The sequence below is a fragment of the Ictidomys tridecemlineatus genome, chromosome 7 (assembly GCF_052094955.1).
Source record: "Ictidomys tridecemlineatus isolate mIctTri1 chromosome 7, mIctTri1.hap1, whole genome shotgun sequence".
NCBI lineage: Eukaryota > Metazoa > Chordata > Mammalia > Rodentia > Sciuridae > Ictidomys > Ictidomys tridecemlineatus.
Genome location: NC_135483.1, coordinates 119,657,814 through 119,681,380, shown reverse-complemented (window position 1 = coordinate 119,681,380; position 23,567 = coordinate 119,657,814). Strand labels below are relative to the sequence as shown.

Here is a 23,567-nt window from a genome sequence, read left to right as displayed (position 1 = left end):
AATGAAGTTAATAAACAAAGGGGTGGATTCTTAATAATGTGCAAGAAATAGAATTTAAAGCTATCTTACACAGATAAGCTGCAATAGCTAAAGAATAACTAAAACTGAAAATGAGATGATATGTGGACAAATTGGATATGAAAATGTTAGAGAGAAAGATATTTGATACTAGGTTGTTTATGGAGAACCATGGTTTACAGGAATAATATCTACTAATTAAGAATGGTTGGGTTGGGCCTATTGCTCAGTGGTAAGAACGCTTGCCTGGCATGTGTGAGGCATTGGGAAGGATCCTCAGCACCACATAAAAATAAAATAAAGGTATTCTGTCCATCTACAACCAAAAAAAAAATGGTCAAATTTTAGTATTTTAAAAAAATATTTAAGTGAAAAAAAATTTTAAGTGGTTATATAAAAATAGGATAATTCTGAGAAAAGAAGTTTTAGAAATAGTTACTTAATGAAAGTAGATAAAAGGTTAAAAGAAAGAATCTCCTATTCTTGAGAGTTGTTACACTAAATTGGATTGCTGAAGGAAGCAGTAGAATCTGTTTTTTTGAAGATCTTTACAAATGGAAGGCATATATCATCAGCAGTTCAGAAAGGCTCAGGTGTGTCTCTGCCAGAAGGAAGCCAGTGGATGACCACTTCATGGGTTTTTTAAGGCCCAGTGACTGCCTAATAATACTATTGTTATAACTGTGAGGCAAGGGCAATACAGCTGTTTTTTCTTTGGTAATCGGGATTTGCTGTCCAAAAAGTTGCAGAATAAATTGAATGTAATTAGATGAAATTTCCCCCAACAGAAAAGCAAGAATTCATTTTGATTCTAGTTACTGGAAGAAAACTCTGAAGCTTTCCCTGGACTTTTTAAACATTTATGGTCTCCTTTACTTACAGAAAGCATTCCTTTATGTACAACTTAAAAAGAGATACATTTACTGGATAACTTTAGACCTATAGGTTGAAATAACACTATGTAAAACGTTCTGAGTATATCTACAGTTTTTGTGGTTGTATAAAATAAACATAAATAAAATTTATAAATTTGTATAAACAAATTCAATTTTAGTGCATTTATAGTTAAATTTTTAGAATTTATTTTATTTCATTTTATCCTCAGCTACTTATGTCTATTTTTTATGAATATGGAGATTGCAGATTACACACACACACACACATTTTTTTTCCTCTTAAGCATGGTCAATTTCTTTCTAAGCAAATTTTTCCTTTAAAGGGTAATGTAATTAATTTCAATTTTGATGATGGCATTGTGGTCCATAATCCTTGCCCAACTACTCTTTCAGAAGCAATAGTGGCTGCCATGAAATTAAATAAAAGGTCAGTGAAATCTTTTAATGCAGAATTCTTACAAATATAAATCTGTGAGGGACATAGAGGGATGGCTTCCCAAGATTTTGAATCACTTTAGAATAAATATAAGGGAGGAAAAGATGCAGAATTATTTAAACTAAAAAGAAAAAAATTCACAAATGACCGGGATAATTCTAAAGTAAGTTGAAATTAATCTCCAAATATATTTAGTGCTTGCAGTTACATGATATATATATATCCAAGGTAGATACAAAGAGCCCTCTTTTCAAATAACTTCTGTTATTTAAATCTGAATTTTGTACTTAGGAATTTAATGATGCCTTATTCTGTATAATACTGCAGGTAAGGGAAAACACATCTTAATAGAATTTGTGACATGCAACAGTTCTAAACAGAAAAAAAGAAAAAGAAAAAAACGAAGAAATAGCTATGCTTATATAAAATTCTATGATAAAGACAACTTTTTCCCCATTAAAACACAAGGCAATTCTACTTGTTCTCATTTAATTAATAACAGAAAATCAATGGCACAAATAGTTCATTGCTTGCCTCCAAAAAATTGTTGACATCCTCTGCGGCCATCTGCCAAGGTGGTCATTCCTGTGTTTGATGGAATTAGAGAAGTATCAGAGTTCTATGGATTGATGAAGAAAAATATTCTGTGCTCCTGGTTTCTGGAATTTATTTTCTTGGTCCTGTTATAAAGGAGACAAGCATAAATTTACTAATGTTGAACAGCGTCCTTGTTATTGTGTATTTTTTAAGATTCATATTTAAGGAAAATCTGAGGTCTTCCCCCACTGTTCCAGGTTTGGGGATTGAACTCAGGGTCTTGAGCCTGCTAGGCATGAGCTCTACCACTCAGCTACATCACCAGACCCCAAATTTGAGATTTTTGTAAAGTCTCACTTAGAATCATTTTAGTTTCCAACACAAATGACTTACTAAACTATAACTATAGGTTAAAAAAAAGAGCTATATAAATCAGGTGATTTAATTCTCATATTTTACCCTTAAAGGAAACTGAAATTCAGAGAAGTTAAATAACTCACCCAATATTACAGTGAGTTAGTGGCAGAGCCAGCCTGAGAAACTACTTCTTACCATTCAAAGATAAGGGATCTTTCCCCTAGCTGTCTCTCAGCAGGGAAAAGAGAAGCATCTTTGGGAAGAATGAGGGAGATTGGGAAGAGCATTGTCATGACTGTTAATTTCTAAGCCCTAATGCTTGGAAAAAAATTTAGAACAAGAAAAAATAAACATGATAGTATAATAATATTTAGATTACTAATTCATAGCACAGCACTTGCTCATAAATTTACCAATGTTGAACAGATAGCTTGTTATTGTGTATTTTTTAAGATTTGTATTTAAGGACATCAATAAAAGGTATCTTATGAACAGCACCATTAACTTTTTGAATTTCATGCAGACTAATGATCATTCATTTTGCCCAGTTCTTACCATTGCAATAATCCATTATACACAAAACAAAGAATGATATATTATTATTATCTATGGAGCAACAGATAGTCTTTAAAAGAAAATTATATTGAAGGCACTCCCTTATTCTAACTCCTTCAAAGACTTCCTAAACATTTATGATAACATCCAAAGGCCTTACTCTTGCCTGAGATGATTGAACTCTTGTTTTCTCTCTGGCAACCTATTAAATCACTCTTCCCATTGTTTGGTATCACAGCCTTAGAAGTCCTCATATTCTTCTTAAACATGCTAAGCACACTCTTGGTTTAGGTCTTTGAACTTTATCTTCTCTCAGAATTGAACACTTCCCCAGAAAGTCAGATCTTTCCCAGTGACCAAAACATTACTTTTCTTTGAGAGATCCATGGCAAGCTTCTGAAATAAGCTCAAATGTTACCTCCCAGAGAGGCTTCTAGCTACCTACCCTCCCTCACTTCAACCCTTATCTTCTTCCCCACCAGCCCTCATCTCTATATCTATACATGCTTCATTTTCATTCATAGTATTTATAATTCTTTGATAGTATACAGTCCCATGGTCTCTTGGAGGCCAGATGTGTTTTGGAATTAAGCATTTTTGGAGTTTTTAAAGATAATTATAATTATGTAATTATAATTATATAATTATGTAACATGTCCCATCATCCAAGAAGTCTGGGACAACACCCTGAAATCAAATATGTTACTATCCCTACAGCAACACGTATTTTCATTCTAAGTGGCATTTTTAAAAAGACCGTAATTAGCTTGTGATGTTAGATTTCTCTTCCTTCATAATACCTCCATAGAAAGTTATGTCTCTTTGTGCTTTGACTTGGCTTGGCAATGTGACTTCTTTGGCAAATAGAATAATAGCAGATATCACAAAAGAAGAATCCTGAAATATACTTGAGCATTGAGCCCATTCCCTTGTAACCCTGCCTTTTCATTTTGATAAAAAAATGTCTCAAGTATATGCTGGTCTAAGGAAGATGAGAGAAATGTAGTACATATCTAGACCCATATTCAATGCGAAACCAAGTTCAGCTGAGACCAGTCTGGATCAGACCTACTCCATCTTATAGACAAATGCCTGAGCAAGGATTAAATGCTTATTATGGCATGCCAGTGATATTTTGGCTTGTTGTTTTGTAGCAGTTCCTTTCCTTTTTATAGTTAATAAAAATGAGTGATAGAGATTGAGTAATTTGAGGGCTGGGGATGTGACTCAAGCGGTAGTGCGCTCGCCTGGCATGCGTGCGGCCGGGGTTCGATCCTCAGCACCACATACCAACAAAGATGTTGTGTCTGCCGAGAACTAAAAAATAAATATTAAAAAAATTCTCTCTCTCTCTCTTCCTCTCTCACTCTCTCTTTAAAAAAAAAAAAGAGATTGAGTAATTTGAATACACTTCCACAAATAATTAAATGGTAGAAATGGGAAATGAGCTATACCAGTCCAGCTCAAGAACTTGTTCTCTTTAACACTTATCAATATTGCTACTAAATTATACTGGCTACATTATATTATATTAAACTAATTAACAAGATGCCAGTTGGTAGTCTGGTAGATATTTAAAATTATAATTATAGTTGATGTAATTATTAATGAACCAAGTTATCTTCCAGTTTTTTTTATCTTGAGAAGTTAATAAGTATAAAATAAACACCATTTTCTGCAGTCATATTAATATATCTATATAATAGACATCTCTTAGGGTCATTCCAGCTCACCCTAATACCAAACAGTGGCCCAAAGTGCTAACAGCTCTACTACATGATTCTACTCTTGGCTCTGGCTAACCAATACAGGTATTCATCTGTGATCCATGCTGCATTAGCCAGGTTTCTCCTAGTATTTTAAAACTTGTATGCACGATGGAAACTCCCATCTAAGGCTCTACTCTGAAGAAAGCTAATGTTCTCAGAGTAGCTTTTGTTCTTCTTATTCTCACCTATGAATTACGTAAGATCTCCAGTCTCTTCCCAGAAACTACTCTTTTTGTATACTAAAATCTGTTTTTCTTGTAAACACAAGAAATTTTACCAAAGTAGGGGGGAAATGCATTGTTTTTATATTATTTAAAAATACAGAGGAAGGAGTATTTTAAGAGATCAAACAAAGCTTGCATTTATTATACAGCCTATCAAAACAATTTTGCAAATTATAATTATCTGTGTCCCTTGCCTATATTGTCTTTATTTAAAAAAAAGTGTCCATGGACCTTTAAAGGATTTGTGGGTAGAACTATATTTCAATAAAGTTAGATAAAATAGATTTCCTTTGAAGTCCTATGTATTTGCTTTATGAATTTAAGTCATTTTATTTATAATGAGCTTTATATACTCCATTTGATAATGCAAAGTAAGGGAACATATGAGATTATTTGTACCACTCATTTACTCAGAAACGATTTAAGAGACCCAAACATATTCCAGACAGTGCTTTGGGACATGGGGAAATAGCAGGGACAAAACAAAGTCACTGCCTTCATAGAGCAGTGATAAGAAAAAATATATACAATGTAATTTAGCAATTTCATAGTTTTATTAGTAATATACTGGGTATAATCCACAGTGAGAAGAGTTGCTCAAAATCTGAGGGTATCGAAGCAAGAAAAATAGAGAAAATTTATGTGCAATTTATATCTAGTCTTCAAGAGTGATACATAACACATAATAATAAAGTGCAATGATCACCACAATGACAATAAAGAAGTAATTTCATATTTACTATTTTAATAACCATATAACTTCCTAATACTCCTTCACCAGCAATAGGTGAAGCATTGGTGTTTGGAAGTTTGAGAAACATGACCACTTTGACTGGATAATGATAGAACCAGGGCTACAGCTCAGTCTCCACATTTCCCAGTTTTACTTCTGTGGTATCATGCCACATCATCCCAACCAGAGACAAGTAGCTTCACAGTAGGCAGCGCTGAAATTTTATTTACTTCTGTGAACTACTTGTGAGTTATTATTAAAATTATTGTTATTTTTTTTTTACTAGAGTCACACAGAAGCTACAAATTGAACATCCTTTGTTATCAGGCATAAGCTAAGATGGGTAAGAACTTTGGGATGGTATGTCACACGTGGTAGTGGAAGAATTTAAGACGTATTGCTAAAACATATTTTTCCAACCAGTGGATTTAACCACCTAGAGCAAAAAGTTGGCAAACTTCAGCCTACAGAATTAAATCCAGTCTGCCACCTGTTTTTGTATACTTTTGAGCCAAGAATGGATTTTACATCTTTAAATGGCTCAAAAAATGTCAGAAGAAGAAAAATATTTCATGACACCTAAAAGAGTATATGAAATTCAAATTTCAGTATCCATAAATAAAGCTGGAACACAGTCACACTTATTTGTTTATGTATTGCCTGTGGCTGCTTTTACACCACAACAGCAGAGTTGAGTAGCTACACAGAGACCTCTGGCCCTAAAAGCCTACATATCTAATATTTGGCCTTTCATAGAAAAAAGATTGCAGATCTCTGATCTAGAAGGTCAAATAGCACATGTTGAAATTAATAATGACATCTGCATATATTTATACTTTACAAAAATCAGTAACTACCTGGTTATATAAATATCTCTTCCACCGAAAATGGAATGGTTTGGAAGGAATAAGGCATATGAGTGAATAACTCTCCTTGGGGCATGAGAAACATGCTTATATCTTAGCTACTCAGATCATTTGAAAGTCCTCTTAGATGCCATGGTATTTTTATTGTTGTTATTAACTTTCAGTTCTACATTTTAAAATTTACTGTCAAATAAGTTGCTACTTAGAATACACATCATAAAACTGTTGGTGACATACAATAATGAAGTCTATTAAAAAATCTCTAAATTTACCTCAAAATGACTATCACCACATTTATAGAAGTATAAATGCACTTACCTAATTCTAGAAGTATTAAATATTTTTAAAGTGTGAACTGAAAAGAATATGATGATTATATCTAAAATTTTCTTATTTCAAAATTGAAACCAGTTGATTTAGAAAGCATAAAATAAAGAACTCAAAAAGATCACATGAAAAAAGCTGATTTGTACTGGATTTTTATTTGTAACTTAGATGTGCTTTTCAATGTTCATTTAAATATTCATTTAACTACTCATTTTTCCTCAAAGCCAAATACTGTTTACTTTTTATTAAAATCAGCATACTATAGTGATACAGCCACATCAATGCTCATGGCAGCTCAATTCACAATAGCTAAACTATGAAAACAACCTAGATGCCCTTTAGTAGACAAATGGATAAAGAAACTGTGATACATATACACAATTGAACATTACTCAGCATTAAAAGAGAATAAAATTATGTTATTTGCAAGTAAAACGGATGGAGCTGGAGAATGTCCTGCTAAGTGAAGTGAGCCAATCCCCCCAAACCAAAGGCCAAATGTTCTCTCTGATAAGCAGATGCTGACCCATATTGGGGGTGGAGGCATGGGGACAATGGAAGAATTTGATTGGGCGAAGAAGAAGGGGGAAAAGGGCAGAGGCATGGGGGAAGGAATGATGGTGGAATTAGATGTACTGCGCATGTGGTGCAACTACATCGTGTACAACCAGAGAAATGAAAAGTTGTGCTCCATTTGTATATCATGAATTGAAATGTCTGCTATCATGTATAACTAATTAGAACAAATAACAATAACAAAGTAAAAATAATAAAAACAAATAACAATAATTTTAATAATAGTAACAATTAAAAGTATTATATATTATAAAATTATAAATAATACCAATATAATAAATAATAGTAATGATTATGAAAATTATTTATGTATTGGTGCTGGGGATTGAACTCAGAGCCTCATACGTACTAAGCACATATTGTATCATGGAGCTATATCCTGAGCCCTCAAATATTATTTAAAAATCCTACTTTCCTATTTTTTGTTAGCAAGTCATACTCTTTCTTCATAATTTAAAAAGAAGGCCACTTACTAAAGGTGACAAAAGTTTAAATGTCTTTATTGTGTATAGTAAATATTAGTCTACAGAAACGCTATAATTTTTAATGATATAATTTCCAACATTTACTCAATAAATAATATTTTTTTAAAAATCTTAGGATTTACATCTTAAGAAATGTTGAGAAATATACTAAAAAAGAGAAAAAAGAGAGAGTTACCCATTCATGCCACTTGTTCATTCATTATCCTAAAAAGCAATAAATTGTACATGTTAAAATTGTAAATTTTAAGGCATATGAATTAACTAACAAAAAGTTGTCATTAATTTTTTTAAAAAAATAGATGTACTTTTTTTTAATCAGAAAACCTTCAAATTCAAAGTATTTTTAAAAAGCTACCAAGATGAATCATAGTAGGAAAATACTTGTCTGAGACTTTGAATAACCACATTGATCTCATAAGTTTCACTAAAACGAAAATAACAGAATTCTTCAGACACTTTATATTTAAATATAATATAAGTAAACAATACAAATAAACATGAAAAATATATCTAAACAATGAAAACATGTAATTAATATGGATAAGTAAAGAAACACAAGAAAAACAATCATATAACAGAGTAAGGCTAGTCTAAAGAGTAGTAAGTATATCCTTATTCTGAAAATAAAACAAAAATTAAAAATCTCAATTAAATGCTGCAAATAATCTTGGCAGTATGGTCTTGCAATATTCTTGAGTCCAAAGTCCAAATTCTTTTTATTAAAAATCAGGTTAGGAAACATGTAAATTAATCTAATGCCACTATAATAGGATCAATGTGAGCAAGGGTTTTTGAAAACTGGAAAGTTAAAATTGAAGATCCAACCAGAAGAAGGAAAGAATAAGAAATTAGAATCTGTCTGATTTTGAACGGTTTAATATGTAAAAGAAGAATTATAGGGCCTGGGGTTGTAGTTCAGAGGTAGAGTGCTCATTTTACATGTGTGAGGTACTGGGTTTGATCCTGAGCACCACATAAAAACAAATAAAATAAGGATATTTAAATTTTATTTTTAAAAATTAACCAATCGTTTTACAAAACATTTAAAAATATGAATTATAGAGGAATAAAGAAACAAGGCAGAAAGGGGCATTAAAGTTCACCAAAATCTATGCTCATCCATTTAAGTCCCAGATTAATGTTCTAGAAGGCTGTAATGGAAAATATTCTCACTAGAATTCATAAGTTGACTGGTTCAGGTATGTGTTGAATGATCCCCTCTACTGGCAGAGCAGAGGCAGTCAGTAAGGGGTAATAACAAGTTTACTTCAATAGTTTAGGGAAATTTATACTGAACTTATAACTGCATAATCTTCTCTTATATAAACATATAAAAAAGATATAAGAAATACATGTAACTGAAAGAAGTTTAGTAGAAAAAACCAATGTACATGTGGCAAGAACCAAGACATTTTAGTATTTACTGAATATAAATTGTAACAGGATAAAAATTCATATCATATTTCCAATGATGTAGATATCTGAGATTTCAAAAAAATAATTTGTGTTTTCTTCACATTGAACAATATACATAAAACAAATAGGTAAAATTTGGTTTATAAATGTAAAATAATAATATGTTTACTGGATTCCAGTATATGAGAATGAGCTATATTTAAGCAGTTTCCAATATTTACCTTAATAAGTAGCAAAAGAAAACCAGTAATTTTTTGAATTCTGTTATTGTTGTTTTGGATTTTAAGATCAGAAAAGTAATATCAAAAAGTCTTTTAATATGAAGTACAAAATATAATTGGTTCAGGTAATTTAACAAAATGTGAGCTTGATAAACACTTTCGAAAACATCTTTTTTTTTTAAGAAAAGGCTAAAAATAGACAAAGCAATCTTTAGTGAATAAAGTGAAGCAGGAGGCATGACAAACCAGACCTTAAACTATACTACAGAGCTATAGCAACAAAAACAGCCTGGTATTGGCACCAAAACAAAGACACACCCACATAAATAGAATTATCCCATACTAGACAAATGCACCAAAGACACACATTGGAGAAAAGATAGCCTCTTCAACAAATGGTGCTGGGAAAACTGGAAATCCATATGTAGCAAAGTGAAATTGAACCCTTATATCTCACCCTGCACAAAACTCCAAAGTGGATCAAGGACTTAGCCATTAGACCAGAGACCCGCACTTATTAGAAGAAAAAGTAGGCCCAACTCTCCATCATGTCAGCTTAGGAACCACCTTTCTAAATAAGATTTCTAAAGTGCAAGAAGTAAAATCAAGAATCAATTAATGAGATGGTATCAAACTGAAAAGCTTCAAAGAAATGAAAGAATCAAGTACATGAAGAGAGATTCTACAGCACGGGAGAAAATCTTTGCCACCAGCACCTCAGATAGAGCAAACAACATCAAAACAAACAAACAAAAATCCCCAAATAACCCAATGAATAAATGGGAAAGGAACTCAACAGACACTTCACAGAAGAAGAAATATGAATGGTCAACAAATACATGAAAAAATGTTCAACATCTCTAGCAATCAGAGAAACGCAAATTTAAACTACCCTGAGATTCCATCTCACTTCAGTTCAAAGGGCAATTATCAAGAATATAAGTAACAATAAATGTTGGTAAGGATGTGGGGAGAAAGATACTCTTATACGTTGTTGGTGGGACTGGAAATTGGTGCAACCACTATGGAAAGCAGTATAGAGATTCCTCACAAAACTTGGAATGGAACCACCATTTGATTCAGTTATCCCACTCCTTGGTCTATACCCAAATGTCTTAAAAACAGCATACTACAGTGATGCAGTCACATCAATCTTTATAGCAGCTCAACTCAGAATAGCCAAGCTATGGAAACAACCTAGGTGTTCTTCAACAGATGAGTGGATAAAGAAAATGTGGCATATATACACAATGAAATATTACTCAGCCATAAAGGAGAATGAAATAATGGCATTTGCCGGTAAATGGATGGAGCTGGAGATTATCATGCTTTGTAAAAGAAGTCAATCCCCCAAAACCAAAAGCCAAATGTTCTCTCTGATATGCCGATGCTAATCCAAAAAAAAAGGGAGGATGGGGAGAGTAAAACTAGAAATCCACTGGATTAGACAAATGGAAACAAAGGGAAGGGAGCAGGGAGGGGAATAGAAAGGACAATAGAATTAATTGGACATAACTCTCCTAGCCTGTATTTGAATACACAACCAGGGTAACTCCACATCATGTATAACCACAAGAATAGGATGATCCTAAATAGAATAAGTTATACTCTATGTATGTATAATTTGCCAAAATACATTGGATTGTCATGTATAACTAAAAAGAACAAATTAAAAAAACTATCCTTTTTCTATTTTTTAATTGACACATAAAAATTATACATACTTTGGGGTACCATGTAATGATTCAATACATCCATATACTTTGTGGTGTTCAAATCAGGTTAAGCCTATTCATCTCAAACATTTGCCATTTACTTGAGGTAAAAACATTCAAAATCCCTTTTTGTAGCATTTTAAAAATATGTAGTAATTACCATTATGTGTAATCATTCTACTATGTAATAGAACACCATAACCTGGTGTCTTCTAAGTGTAACTTACTACCCATTAAGCAACCATTCCCCATTCTTCCCTCACCTCCATTCTCCCTAGCCTCTGGAAACTATCATTCTACTCTCAACTTCTCAGACCAATTTTTTTGAGATTCTCTATGAAAGAGATTATGTACTTTTCTTTCCATATCTGGATTAGTTCATTTAATGTCCTCCAGTTCCATTCACATTGTCATGAATGACAGAACTTCATCCATTTTAATGGCTGAATAGTATTTATTAATTGGCATATATCTTTCTTCATACATTCATCAATTAATGCACCATTATGTTGTGTACATTTCTGAACTATGGTGACAGTAAACACTGGAGTGCAGATGTCTCTGTGACACACTGATTTCAATTTTTTTTCTGGATTTGTATCCAGTAGTAGGATTGAAGGATCACATGTTAGTTCTGTGTGTGTGTGTGTGTGTGTGTGTTTTTAATGAGAGAGGGGGGGGGAGGAGAATTTTTTTTTCAATATTTATTTTTTAGTTTTCGGTGGACACAACATCTTTGTTTGTATGTGGTGCTGAGGATTGAACCCGGGCTGCATGCATGCCAGGAGAGCGCGCTACCGCTTGAGCCACATCCCCAGCCCCGTCAGTTCTGTTTTTAATGTTTTGAGGAGCCACTACACTTCCCTCCATAATGACTTTATTAATTTACATTCCCACTAATGGTACACAAGGATTCCTTTTTCCCCCCTTTGTTTCCTTGACAATAGCCATTCTAATTGAAATGAGATGATCTCTCATTATAATTTTGATTTGCATTTTCCACATGATTAGTGATGTTAAGCAACTTTAATATGCCTGTTCATATTTCTTCTTTTGAGAAATGTTTACTTAGGTTTACTGCCTAAACTTATTGTTTATTTTCTGTGTTGAGCTATTGAGCTTCTTAAGTATTCTGGGCATTAACCACTTCTTAAATGTATAGTTTGTGAATATCTTCTCCCATTAAGTATGTGGTCCCTTTGTTATTTCCTTTTCTGTGTAGAAATATTTTAGTTTGATATAATCCCATACATAAATTTTTTTTGCTTTTCTGTCCTTTTGGGGTTTCATCATAGAATTTATGCCCATTTCAATGTCCAGAATCATTTCCCCTATGATTTCTTGTGGTAGTTTCATAGTTTGTTTTAAATTTGAACCTTCAATCCATTTTGAGTTGATTTTGTATATGGCAAGACACAGGGGTCTAGTTTTATTGTTCTTAGTTTGGATATTGCAATATTCTCAAATATCAGATAGCTGTAGATCCATTCTATTCCATTGGTCTATGTGTCTTTGCTCCCTCCCTAATGTTGGTTTGATTACTACAGCTTTGTACTGTATTTTGAAGTCAGGTAATGTAATGTCTATTTTGTTCTTTTAGCTCTACACTGATTTGGCTATTTGTGTGTGTTTGTGTGAGAACAAGTACTGTGCCTTCAACAGCCTATGTAAAATAATATAGTATGTTTGAGTATTAGAAAAAAAGAATTCAGAAATCTTTCATAAACGGTACATTCTTAACACTGGAAATAGAAAAGGGGTAGGGCAAACATACGTAAAATCAATGTGACAGTAGCAATTATTTGTATGAAAATCAGTCTGTTGGCCTTGTTTAGAAGTAGAAATTTGGCTAATACAGCTTGATACAAGTAGTATTATAGTTTTTCTTCTCTTTTTGAAATAAAATTGAAGCTAATATCTAATATATAATATACTGTGAATAAATAGTATGTGTTCTTAAAGTCTACATTGAAATTTTAGTTAGAAATGAAAAACTAATGCCTTCCTTCTGTTAGGTGACAGTTTTTATTACTTATTTGTGTTAGTATCTTAGTCTGTTTGAGGTGCTTTAATATAATACCTTAGGCTATATAATTAATAAACAACAGAAATTTATTGTTCACAATTCTCCAGGGTAGGAAGTCCAAGATCAAGGCACTACCAGATTAAATGACTAGTGAGATCCTGTTCCTCAAATAGTGCTTTGTATGTGTACTCACTTGGAAGAAAGGGTGAACAAGTTCCCTTGGGCCTGTTTATCTCTGTTTGTATATAAGGTATGTTGACACCCAATTCAAGTCTTCATACATGTACTTTGTATAATGATGACCATCACATTCCACCATCCTTGCTAATCCCCTGCCCCCTCCCTTTCCCTCCCACCCCTCTTCTCTATCTAGAATTAATCTAATCCTCCCATTGTCTCCCTCCCTACCCCACTATGAGTCACCCCCCTTATATTAGAGAAAAGATTGGCATTTGTTTTTTTGGGATTGGCTAACTTCACTTAGCATTATCTTCTCCAATGCCATCCATTTACCTGAAAATGCTTTAGGCCTGTTTTATAAGGACACTAATCTTATCATGAGGGCTTTGCCCTCATAATCTACATACTTATTTATGGCCCCACCTCTTAATACTATTGCACTGGGGATTAAATTTCAACATAAAAATTTTGGGTGGGCGCAAATACTTAGACCATTGCACTAATGATACATAAAATTAAAAATCTTAAAACAATACTCTATGTGTGTGGGATATGTGTGTGTGTGTGTGTGTGTGTGTGTGTGTGTGTGTGTGTGTGTGTAATAAAATGGTTAGGTAGCATTATCGGCTTTATGGGCTACTCATATGTTGACATAATCAGTTTGATGCTGTAATTTAAAAATTAAGTATTCATGTTTATCGTTTATTATTTGTCAGCTTTAGTTGACATTTTTTGACTTTTAAATATTAAAATTGAAATATTTAAAATTTAAACTATGTAAACAGCGAAAGGGAGAATACTGAGGTAGTATCTTTTTTTCAATTTTTAGGGAATATAGTGTTCTATTATGCTTTTTAGCTTGAATTCACATTTTAGTATTTACTTTACAGTTAATACTTTCAATGCCAGTCCTTCTATGGTAAATTTTCTGGTTATTTCCATCTGACTTACAGTGGTTCATCTAGGATTTTTTTTTTTTAACAATACTCCCTGAGTTAAACACTGTCTGTAGTTTTTATATTTAAAAAATACAATTTTTATGGAATTTAAAATATAAAATATTTTCCTTTCTATAAAATTTTGTAGGTGTTATTCCACTGCCAATGGGCACTAAACATTGTTATGGATAAATGAGAAATAAGCCTCCTGTTTTTTGGCTTTATCAGCTTTTTCTTCATGTTTAAAGAAAGTTCACTAATGTGATGAAAATGTGTCTTGGTATCAACAATTCTAGGGCAATTTTCCCTGCCAATGGTTTAAATTGTTTCTTATTTTATCAAAGTGTTGCTGAATTTTATCTTTATTTTTTAATATTAAAAAATATTTTTAGTTATAGATGGACACAATACCTTCACTTTTATTTATTTATTTTTATGTGGTGCTAAAAATCGAACCCACTGCCTCATATGTGCCAGGTAAGTGCTCTACTACTGAGCCATAAGCCCACCCATGAATTTTATCTTTAAATAAATCATTCTTCTGATTTTAATCCTTTATATTCTTTCAGGTGCTCTCTACAATGTTGAGTCTCTCTTGTGCTCATTCCAGTTTCATCTTCGAAATAAATTCTTCTAAGTTTGGCTAGCTCATAACATATATTTTCCTTTTATTTCTCAATGTCTTTTCCAGAGTTCTTGCCTTCTGGCTGGTGAATTTTTATCATAGAGGTAATTCTTTCATTTATTTTTCTCTTCTCCAACTCCTACTCCCAGTATCTCTCTCTTCCTCCTTCTATATTTTCAGCAAAATTAAGATTCAAGTTTAATCCTCACACTCAAAATAGGTAAAACCAGGTCTTAGTTGCAGCTCCAGCAGGAGCCACATGTGAGTAAGTGACCACAAGCAGTTTTTGGTAAATGTTATTAGTGAAAGAACCTTGCAATACAGATCCCAAGAATTGATGGAAACAATGTATGTCATGAAGATACTTAACAAACCTTAAACTGCTATAGGCATTGTTTACAATCACAACAGAGGCCAGCAGAGTTGTCAACAGAATCCTGCTAGACTCAGGTTTAGGGTAATGGAAAAGAGAGGGCCACACAAAGAATGTATAGACAAGCCATTTTTGTAAGAAGTGTACTGTGTCTGTGGCAGCAGAAATTACCTCCTGGTGAAGACTAGTAAAACTAGAATAAATTCTCTGGACCCTCCTTCCCACCAAACACACACACACCTTTTGAAAATAGCTAGCCTGGTAAAGCTATTCCATTCCATCATAAGTAATAATAATAAAAACAAGCACAGTGGTGATAGTGAAGATATTGTAGGAAAAGAGGAGGGAAATAAGAAAATATATAGACAACAATTAATCACTAGAAAAATGTCACCAGGGACTGGGGTTGTAGCTCAGTGAGAGAGCACTTGCTTAGCATGTGTGAGGCACTGGGTTCACTTCTTAGCACTGGATATAAATAAATAAAGGTCCATTGACAACTTTAAAAGAAAAAAAGAAAAATGTCACAAAATGGGGGTGAAGTGTGTCATTAGCCTAGGGGGTTCTGGGTTCAATCCCCAAAAATCAAGGGGGGAAAAAAAAAGCTACCATATTAGAAGAGTTGGAAAACAGAATATTTTCATGTTGGGTAGCCATTTGCTTTTTTTATTTGATGAAATGCATATTCAGCTCTTTTATACAAATGGGTTATCTTTTCTATATTGAATTGTTAATATTCTTTGTATTTTAAGTAAGTCAGCATTGTCCTTATCATATCTGCTAAATATTAACTCTTTGGTTTTGAAGTGTCTCAATTATATTTGTGGATTTTTCAATTACCAAAAATTTGTTATAGTAAAAAATTATCAATCTAGGGGTTGGGGTTGTGGCTCAGCAGTAGAGCGCTCGCCTAGCACAATCGATCTCTGGGTTCATCAGCAGCACCACATAAAAATAAATAAATAAAGGTATTGTGTCCGACTACAACTAAAAATTTTTTAAAAATTAACAATCTATTATTTTATGGTTTTTGTTTTAATCAGCTTTTTCTCCACTGACCAGAATAATTGTAGAGGAGGAAAAGTTTGAGGGCTCACAGTTTCAGGGGTCTTAGTCCATGGAAGGCTGGCTCCATTCCTTGAGGTTCAAGGTAAGGATTCTAGAACATTACAGCAGAAGAGTGTGGTTGAAGGAAGCAGCTCACAAGATGATCAGAAAGTGGGAGTCCTGGGGAGAATTCACTTTCCAGATACAAAATATAAACTCCCAAACCACATACCCAATTCCCACCTCCTCCAGCCACACCCCACTATTTCAGTTACCACTCTGTAAATCCCTATCAGGAGATTCATTTACAGATTGGGCTAAGACTCTCACAACCCAATCATTTCTGAACCTTCCTGCTTTATCTCACACATGAACTTTTGAATGTCACCTCACATCCAAACCTTAACAGCTTTTAAAGAGTTGTTTTTAAAACAAATTATCGTATGGTTTAGTCATTTTAAAAAATCAAATTAAGTGTGCCAAAGATGTTTTAAAATTTTTCAAATCACATCAGTCTCATGAATAAAACACATCAATGACTTCTCTTCACAGTTAAAATTAAATTTAAAATTTAAATTCCTTAATATGATCTATAGGATCCTTATATATCTGACCCTTCCAATCTCTGCAATTTCATCTCAGACCATTCTTTCCCTTGCTTTCTCTACACCAGCATACTAGATTTCTAAGCTATGTCAATTAGCTTTTCCTGACCCAAGAGGATTTTCAACTGCTGCTTCATTTTCTTGCCACTCTTCTTTCAGACATGACTTATCATTTTTCATCATTCAAGAGATTTCTCCTTAAATATTATTTCCTTAGGAACGTCTTCCCTAACCACCTTATCTAAAATAGAATTCTTACTTTTCTATCACCCTCTATTTACTTACTATACTTTATTTTTCTACTTAGAACATGTCACTTTTTGAAATTACATTCTGTAATTATTTGTATGTTGTTTTATCTTTCCCATTAAAGTAGTAACTCTATGAGGACTTTATTGTTTCTGCCAGCTCCTAGAACAATCTTTTGCCAATAGCTGGTACACAAATATACTTTTGTGGGGCTGGGGATGTGGCTCAAGCGATAGCACGCTCGCTTAGCATGCGTGCGGCCCGGGTTCGATCCTCAGCACCACATACCAACAAAGATGTTGTGTCTGCCGAGAACTAAAAAATAAATATTAAAAAATTCTCTCTCTATCTCTCTCTCTCCTCTCTCACTCTCTCTTTAAAAAAAAAAACAAATATACTTTTGTTTAGATAGAAGACCTTCTTTAGAAACTTTATAGTTTTCCCTAATTATATGATAGTAAGTATTTTTAGAACTCACCAGTATATGTATATGTCATTTCTGCTCTAGTAAAGTTAGATCACATTTTTGTTTGAAAACAACTTTAGTTTGATTAATATTCACTTGAAATGATACATTTTTATAAAAACTGAGATTTTGAAATCTAAAACTTTTTGAGAAAGTGTCTAAAAAATCCTGTTTCAGTGTCTTGGTATTATTTTGTGTTTTGCATGGGCCGTCAATAAATAGTAGAAGGCATAATGCATAAAAAATTTAAGTTATGGGGGGAAAATGAAAGATAAGGGAGGAGTTGCATTTTAAAATAGATTGATCAGCCCAAACAAATAATGTAATGATGCATCTCAACTCTCTTGAAAAAGAAGAACAAACCAATTCCAAAAACAGTATAAGGAAGGACATATTTAAGCTCAGAGCTGAAATCTATGAACTTGAGTATAAAAAAACCATACAAAGGATTGATTAAACTAACCAAAGAAAAAGGCGGAAAACCTAAATTAATAAAATTAGAGATGAAAAAGGAGAAATCACCACAGCCATCTCAGAAATCCAGCAGATCATAAGGGACTATTTTGAGAATTTATACTCCAATAAACTGGAAAACCTGGAACAAATGGAAACATTTCTAAACCAATACAATCTGCCAAAACTGAATTAAGAGTACATAGTACATAGAAAACCTAAACAAACCAACAATTTGTAATGAGATAGAAGCACTAGTCAAAACTCTTTCAACAAAGAAAAACATAGGACTAGATAGTTTCTCAGATGCATTCTATTAGTTAATCTTTTAACTAATGCCAATAATCCTCGAATTATTCCACATAATAGAAAGGAATGGAACACTTCCAAATTCATTCTATGAAGCCTGTATCACACTCATACCAAAACCAGATAAGGACACATAGAGGAAAGGAAACTATAGACCAATATCCCTGATGAACTTAGATGAAAAAATACTTAATAAAATAATAGCAAATCATGTTCAACAACAGATTAAGAAGATTGTACATCATGATCAACTTGGTTTTATTCCAGAGGCAAGGATGGTTAAATAAATGCAAATTAATAAATGTAATTCATCACATAAACAAAATTAAGGACAAAAATCACTTAATAATGTCAATAGACACAGAGAAGGCCTTAGAGAAAATTTAGCAACCATTCATGATAAGAACATTGAACAACCAGGGATATAGGGAACCTACCTTATATATGAAAACCCAAAACTAACCTCATAGTAAATGGAGAAGAAATGAAAGCATTTCCTTTAAAATCTGGGACAAGACAAGGATGTCCATTTTTACCACTTCTAGTTAATATGGTGCTAAAAGTTCCCTAAAACAATTAGGCAAAAGAAGGAAATAAAAGTATAAAAACAGGAAAGACGAACTGCTAGAGCTAATAAACAAATTTGGCAAAATAGCAGGTTACAAAATCAACATACAGAAATCAATACCTTTTCTATATACCAACAATGAATTTGCTGAGAAAGAAGTCAGAAAAATAATTCCATTATCAATATCCTAAAAGAAATTTTTTTAAATACCTAGAAATGAATCTAACCAAGGAGGTAAAAGACCTCTACAGTGACAACTATAGTTCTTATTGAACATGAAGAAAGGAACTGAATAAGACCTTCTAGAAGATGGAAACACCTCAAATGTTCATGAATAGGGAGCATTAATATTGTCAAAATTGCCATACTACAAAAAGCAATATAAAGATTCAGTGCAATACCCATCAAAATATCAATGACATTCTCCATAGAACTAGAATAAAAAGAGTAATAAAATTCATTTGGAAGAATAAAAGACCCAGAATACTAAAGCAATGCTGGAGGCATCACAATACCTTACTTCCAATTATACTATAGAGCTACGGTAGCAAAAACTACATGGTACTGGCATAAAAACTGACACATGTACTAATGATACAGAATAGACAATTGACAAAGGTGCCAAAAACATTCACCGAAGATGGCAGCCTTTTTAACAAATTGTGCTAGGACAACTGGTAATCCAATGTAAAATAATTAATCTAGAGCCTTATCTCTCACGCTACACAAAAATCAACTTAAAATGGATTAAAACCTTAGAATAGACCAGAAACTATGCAATTCCTTGAAGAAAAGTAGATTTAACACTCCAGCTTTTAGATACAAACAATAACTTTCTTAATACGACCCCTATAGTTGAGGAAATATAAGTCAAGAGTTGACAAGTGGTACTGCATCAAATCAAAAAGCTTTTGCATAGCAAAAGAAACGATTATGAATGCGAAGAAAGAATCCACAGAATGTGGAAAAAATCTTGCTAGCTATTCTCTTTACAGAGGATAAATATCTAGAATGTATACAGAGGTAAAAAAACTTTAGAATAAAAAAATCAAATGATCCAATTAATAAATAGGCAAACAAGTTAAAAAGAAACTTCTCAAAAAAAGAAATAATTGGCCAACAATTACATAAAAAATGTTCAACATCATTAGCAATTAGGGAGATGCAAATCAAAATTACATTGAAATTTCATCTCACAACAGTCAGAATAGCAATCATCAATAATAAAAATAAAATAAAGGCTGGAGAGAATGTAGAGAAAAAGGAACACTTTTACACTATTGGAGGGATTGTAAATTAGTACAACCAATATAGAAATCAGTATAGAGGTTCCTTAAAAGACTAGGAATGGGACAATCATATGGCCTAGTTATACAATTTCTCGGTATTTACCCTGGAGAATTAAAGTCATTTTACTAAGGTAATACATGCATATTCATGTTTATAGCAGCATAATTCACAATAGCCAAATGATGACTTGAGTCTAGATGTCCATCAATGGATGAACAGATAAAGAAAATATGGCATATATAGAGTGGGGGTGGATCTCTTAAAAACCAAAGGAGGGCTGATGTTGTAGCTCAGTGGAAGAACGCTTGCCTAGAATGTGTGGGTTCAATCACTGGGTTCAATTCTCAGCATCACATACAAATAAATAATATAAAGGTCCATCAACAACTAAAAAATATTGGAAAACTAAAAAAACAAAGGGAGATTGAGTAGAGGAAGGGGATGAAGGGGTGACAGATAAGGAGGGAGGAGGAGATGATGGGGAGTAGACATTGGTCAAATTATATTGCTATATTATTTGCAAATATATACCCACAAATCTCAGCAATATGTACAACTACAAGGCACCTATAAAAAATGTAGAGAAAAAAATGAATGTTCAGCAACAGGGTATAACAGTTGCTGCAGCCTATGTGGAGACTGAGGCAGGAGGATCCCTTGAGCCTTGGAGTTTAAGGCTAGTCTGAGGATTACAGCAAAAACTCATCTCAAAAAAACAAAAACAAAAAACAATCCAAAAACTTCTGAAAATTCAAACTCTTTTTGATAAGATAAAATAACACAGAATGGTCAGAATAGGTCTTATTGAGAGGTGTTGTGGGAGCAAAGGTTTACAAAAGTTGAGGAAACTATTAATATAGTTCAAATAATGCATTTTATGCTCAGAATGCAATTCTACAAAAGGGAATCCTAATATAAGAAAAACCAAGTTTCCTAAGAAGATTACAGACTGTAACATTCATTTAGATGACATGATACAGGTTGTTTAAAGGTCAAATTACTTCACCACTTAGTCATACTTTGTACATTACATATGACAGCTTTTCTTTAGAGAAGACACTCATAGAAAATATGTTATAGAAGGAGGGATGATAAAGAATTTCATGGAATTTATATTGATAAAAAAGCTTCTTTTTTTTTTAGTTCTCAGTGGACACAACATCTTTGTTGGTATGTGGTGCTGAGGATCGAACCCGGGCTGCATGCATGCCAGGCGAGCGCGCTACTGCGCTACTGCGCTACTGCTTGAGCCACACCCCAAGCCCCCCCCCCAAAAGCTTCTTCTTCTTCTTCTTCTTTTTTTTTTAATGGGTGCAGTAATGCATGCCTATAATCCCAGAGACTAGGGAAGCTGAGGCAAGTTTAAGGCCATTTTTAGCAATTTAGTGAGACCCTGTCTCAAAATAAGAAATAAAAAGAGGTGGAGATATACATCAGCAATAAAGCAGCCCTGTGTCACTACTCACAACAGGGAAAAATATATATAATAATTTATTATATTATTATAATAAATTTATTATAATTATTATAAAATTATCTTCCAGTTATTCTATAATATTCTTTAGAGAAAGCAACATGCTACGAACTATATTATGTGCAGAGGTCACAATAAGATATGATGCTTTCCTTTCCTTAAGAAAACTAGTATGATGAAACAATGTATCAGTCAGGGTTCTCCAAACAGTCAGTATACATAGCTCTAAACATTCCCAGCCTTTTTAATTTTTTATCTTTGAGATAGAGAATAGCTAAGTTTCCCAGGTATCCCTCAAACTCATGATCCTTCTGTTTTAGCCTCCTGAAGAGCTGGGATTACAGGTGTGCACCATTGTCCCAGATTAAACATTTGAAATTTTAAATAACAAAATCAAAATATAAAAAGGAAAATGACAATGAGAAAAGTAAAATAAAGCTTTTATATCTAACATTTTATGAAAAATTACAAACACAATGAAACCATTACAGTTTATATGAAAAACCTAGATTTACTCAGAGTTGAGTATTTAAAAAAATAATACATAAAACCCAGCCAAATGATTTATAACTTTATTTCATTTACTCATTGCAAAACCTCAGATGAATACTTGTTTTCCCATCTTATAGAGAAAGCTGAAACATGGAGACACTAAAAAACAAAATCTAAATATTCAGTGGCAGAGCCGTCCCAGGACCATGAAACCCCAGGGGGCTGTGGTCATAAACATGTGGGATATAATATACATGTGCGGGGCTGGAGTTGTAGGTCAGTATGTGGAATGCTTGACTAGCATGTGTGATGCACTGGGTTCGATTCTTAGTACCACATATAAATAAATAAAAATAAAGTTCCATCAACAAATAAAACAAAAAAAATGTTTAAAAAATGACTTGGTACCATATAAAATATTTAAAAAATAATGTAAATGTGCATTTGTGCATGTGTATACACATGAAGGCAATTAAAAAAGACTAAATCTAGGTAGAAATTTGTAAGTTTTTATACTTTAGAAAGAAACAAAGGAAGAAAGGAAATAGCTCTGAAATCTTTGAAGAATCAAACACAATATGTATTGACAATGTAAAATTTTTTAATTTTTAAAAAGTATAGTCATTAAAAATTTCAAATGCTATGGTGCAGTAATTATATTCCAAAGAAAAGAGTCTAAGGAAATAATTTAACGAAAGCAAATACTAAAACGTATATAAGAGCAAAATGTGGTACACAACCTAAATGTTCAAGCACAGAAGAATGAATGGAAACATGGTTTATTAATAGAATACATGGCAATTAAAACAATGACTTGTAGAAAGATTTCTAAGTTATATTCCATGGAACACAGTCATGAGATGCCCTATGCAAAGTGCATGATGTCACTGTGGCCTCTCATGTGGCTTGGATTTCCTCACTAGGCTAGATACTGGATATTACAAATGTCTGATTTAGTTGTATTTCCACCTGGCTTTCTGTATATGTTCTCAATGTGGTAAAAAATTTTAATAAAAATGGCAGCTGACTTTCCTCAAACTATACTACTATTCTGCTATTTAATAATCATAATTCTTTATTTTAACTTGAATACTCTTTATTTTAACTTAAATACTCTTTCTTTACAGCTATTTTAGTTTCTCTTTTGAGGCCAATTTGATTTTGGTAATGTTCAGGGTCATGTAAAATTTTTTCTCCATGTTGCTGCATCTATCATCTTGTTGACAAATTCCATGAAAGGATTGTGACTCATTTTGTTTCCTTTCACTAATTCTTTATCCTTTCTTTCACTATAGAATTTTACTAAAAGTAAAATGTTCTAACTGACAGCTCTATGTATAT

The 23,567-nt window shown here is 32.8% G+C and overlaps 1 protein-coding gene across 25 annotated transcripts in view; it reads right to left on the bottom strand.

Moving 5' to 3' along the window:
* The window catches only part of Mbd5 (methyl-CpG binding domain protein 5), a 394,577-nt gene that overhangs the window by 222,383 nt on the left and 148,627 nt on the right, over positions 1-23,567 (bottom strand). For 23 of the 25 annotated variants that reach the window (XR_005737952.2, XR_005737953.2, XR_005737954.2 and 20 more), the window contains exon 3: positions 1,885-2,030. The gene's annotated coding sequence lies outside the window, so the exon portion shown is untranslated. Of the gene's footprint in view, positions 1-1,884; positions 2,031-7,954; positions 7,984-23,567 lie in introns of all 25 variants that reach the window. The other 2 variants (XM_078017348.1, XM_078017345.1) reach the window with 1 other exon arrangement.